This window comes from Haliotis rufescens, unplaced genomic scaffold (assembly GCF_023055435.1).
Source record: "Haliotis rufescens isolate VD_foot unplaced genomic scaffold, xgHalRufe1.0.p SCAF_144, whole genome shotgun sequence".
NCBI lineage: Eukaryota > Metazoa > Mollusca > Gastropoda > Lepetellida > Haliotidae > Haliotis > Haliotis rufescens.
Window position 1 is genome coordinate 1 of NW_025963829.1, and position 3,889 is coordinate 3,889.

Consider the following 3,889-nt stretch of genomic DNA (forward strand, 5'->3'; position numbering starts at 1 on the left):
ATACATGTAGCACACACTGGAGATAAAATACCTGTAGCACACGCTGGACATTAAATACCGGTATCACACAATGGACATTAAATACCTGTATCACACACTGTACATTAAATACCTATATCACACACTGGACAGTAAATAGCGGTATCACACACTGGACATTAAATACCTGTTTCACACACTGGACATTAAATACATGTAGCACACACTGAACATTATATACCGGTATCACACACTGGACATTATATACCTGTATCACACAATGGACATTAAATACCTGTGTCGCACTCACTGGACAATAAATACCGGTATCACACACTGGACATTAAATAGCCGTCACACACACTGGACATTAAATCTGTATCACACACTGGACATTAAATACCTGTTTCATACACTGGACATTAAATACCCGTATCACACACTGGACATTAAATACCGGTAAGTGAGTTCATGTTGTTAAGCGCCCAAGTGAACAATACTCCATCTTTATCGCGGTGAACTGTAACTAAGCAAGTCTGGAACATGCAAACCATTGACTGAAAACATGAGCAACTAGCTACAGGGTCTTAGACTAACATTTAGTCTCTGAAATCTTATATTACACAATATCCTTCTTGACTCCCTGGGGGCACGGGTGGCCCAGTCGTCTAAGGCGCCGCGATTCGCTGTGAAGGGTTGCGTCCCTTGGGCACGCCAGAAACCTATGATTGTGGGTTCGAAGGTTTGTCAGCACCATACCCGTGCTCGTGGGTTTCACCGAAGTGGTAAACGTCTGAGACCTGCATCACTTCGGGCTTTCCTCCCAAAATTAAGCTGACACGCCGTGATATAACTGGAATACTGTTAAAAGCGGCGTTAAACCCAACTCACTCACTCACTCTTGACTCCCTATGCTGATTTCAGAATAGAGCTAGCTTGAGCTGGCTAGACTTGCTTTTGTATGCATTTCTAGATTTGTTTTTTCATAAAATAAATATATTCCACGGTCATAGTGCAGGACTAACAGGGTCTTATCTAGTCGCAAACAGGAGGTGCCCTGGTGCTGTCATTTACGCCCCTTTGAACAGTATCACTGCGTGTCAACTTAGTACAAGAAGAGTGAGTGAGTCGGGTTTAACGCCGCTTTTAACAGTATTCCAGATATATCACGGCGTGTCAGCTTAATGTGGGAGAAAATCCCGAAGTGATGCAGGTCTTAGACGTTTACCACTTCGGTGAAACCCACGAGCACGGGTATGGTGCTGACAAACCTAGAAACATAATTGGGTCGAACCGGGATTCGAACCCACAATCATAGGTTTCTGGCGTGCCCAAGTGACGCAACTCTGCACAGCGAATCGTGGCGCCTTAGACGACTGCCCCCCCCCCCCCCCCCCCCCCCACCCCCGTGCCCCCAGTACAAGAAGAACTTCCGAAGTTCAGCCAGTTTTCGATGTTTACTACAAACACGGGTATGGCGCCAATAAATCAGGGATCATAACCACACAAATGTGGGACTCGAACCAACAATTTATAGGATCTTGCGAATTGCGGTGCCTAGACGACTTGGCCATCAGTGACCCGTTAAAATGGTGACACCAGTCAGGCGTGGTGATATCATACCTTACCAAACACCAGACAATGTATACTTGTACCAAATAGGGTGAGGTGAAATTGGGTTTAACGTCGCGTCCAAGATTAATGCACTTATATAGCGACGTGCGTGCACGTGTATTTGTGTGTGTGGCTGCTTGTACTAGTCCGGACTGATGCCGATTTATAGTGCTAGCTCACTGAGATACCATGCCGCAGTTTAACATGAATACCCCACTCAGACACAGTATACTGACTCCGAGCTGACCAGTCCTTGTTTTGGCCCCTTAATGCCGAGCGCCAGACAGGGTAACAACAAGTACAATCTTTTAACGTCTTTTTGTATGACGCGGCCCGGGATCGAACCCTGGACCTTCCGCTCTCCGGGCGGACGCTCTACCACAAGACCACGGAGGTGGTCTGTACCAAATAGGGAAAAAATAAACACGCTAATCTAACCCTGGATATTAAATATCCGTATCTCATATAGCACATTACCTACTTGAATAACACACTTGAGTTTTAATACCTGTAACACATATAGGAAATTACCACACAGACGTTTAAATACCTGTTTTAACGATTGGACATTAAAAACCTATATGGAAACAAGGAAAGTGCATACCACAAACGACATAATGGACAAGTCCATTAAGCTTGTCTTAAAATAAAACAATCATTGAAATTCAACTTTATGACCACAGACAATGAATGATATATCATATCCTCCACTAATGGTCATTATTATATATTTCATTGTGAAAGACTGAGATATTTTCAAATGACATGGCAGATTAACAACAGTGATGTGAAAGAATGGGGTGTTCCTTAACTTTCTTTTAGTAGTATAGATGGATTGTTTACTATGACGTTAAACATCCACTCACTCATGCTACTGTTCAGGGTGCCGTTGTACAAAGCGATCTTAGTCCTATGGTGATCGTAACTCCCATATACTTACGACAGTCGTATATCTAAGGTTGTTTTGCACAACGGCACCCTGGACAGAAAGTGATGAAGTGTTTCTTTTCACAATCCGTCAGGGCCCGTGAAGACACCGGGCTAGAATAGGTCTTCAGCAACCCATGCTTGCCGTAAAAGGCGACTATGCTTGTCGTAAAAGGCGACTAACGGGATCGGGTGGTCAGGCTCGCTGACTTGGTTGATGCATGTCATCGATCCCAATTGCGTGGATCGATGTTCATGATGTAAATCACTGGATTGTCTGGTCCAGACTCGATTATTTACAGACCGCCGTCATATAGCTGGAATATTGCTGAGTGCGGCGTAAAACAACAAACCAAACCAAACCACAATCCGTCAGACAATACAACCTGACCCACATGTAACCTGTGACCTCTCCTCATCTCTGACGTCGCGGCACACATCGGCATGCATCACGTTAATTCAACTACATGTGTGCAATAATGTTAACTAGTGGATATCTGGTCCTCCGTTCCTCCAGTGTGTGACGTGAAGCAGAACGCCACACTGACAACTTCATTAGACGGGGGGTTGGGGAGTCATGCCTGGGGTAGGGCCAAACGCTGTGAAATTGATTCTGCTGTAGGCTGATCTACTAGACTTATATCCCTAACTCACACTGACAGACCCGTTTGGTGTGGTACCGGCAGTTCAGCTAACAACGTTTTACCAGGTAGCCTTTCTCCCAGACCCTAGGAAATATATTAAAACACGAATCTAGACTCAAGTCTAGAATGCTTTGGCATGTGTAGATTGCCTCAGCTCCAGGAACATTGTTCTTGGCTTTGGATTTGACATTGTATTTTGTAGATGTATGTTTTTTTTAAGGATGATAACTTCATTTCCGGGACTAAAGGTCAGTCTAGTCTAGATACCAGGTACTTGACGGGACAACATCGGTAGGCTCACCTCGGGTAGACACTCACTACTGGTGGTGGTGAGGTGAAATGTCTCATCGCGTCCAAGATTAATGTACTTATATAGCGACGTGCATGCACGTGTGTGTGTGTGTGTGTGTGTGTGTGTGTGTGTGTGTGTGTGCCTGTGTGTTCTTGTACCAGTCCGGACAATTGCCCACTGAGAGACCACGCTGCATTTTAACATGAATACCCCACTCAGACACAAACTCCGACTCCGAGCTGACCAGTAATTGTTTTAGCCCATTAATACCGAGCGCCAGGCAGGGTAACAACAAGTACCATCCTTTTAACGTCTTTTGGTATGATGCGATGGAACCCCGGACCTTTCGCTCATCGGGCAGACGCCCTACCACTAGACCACGAAGGCGGTCCACTACTGGTGGACGCTACTGTGGTAGACTGTCATACTCTAC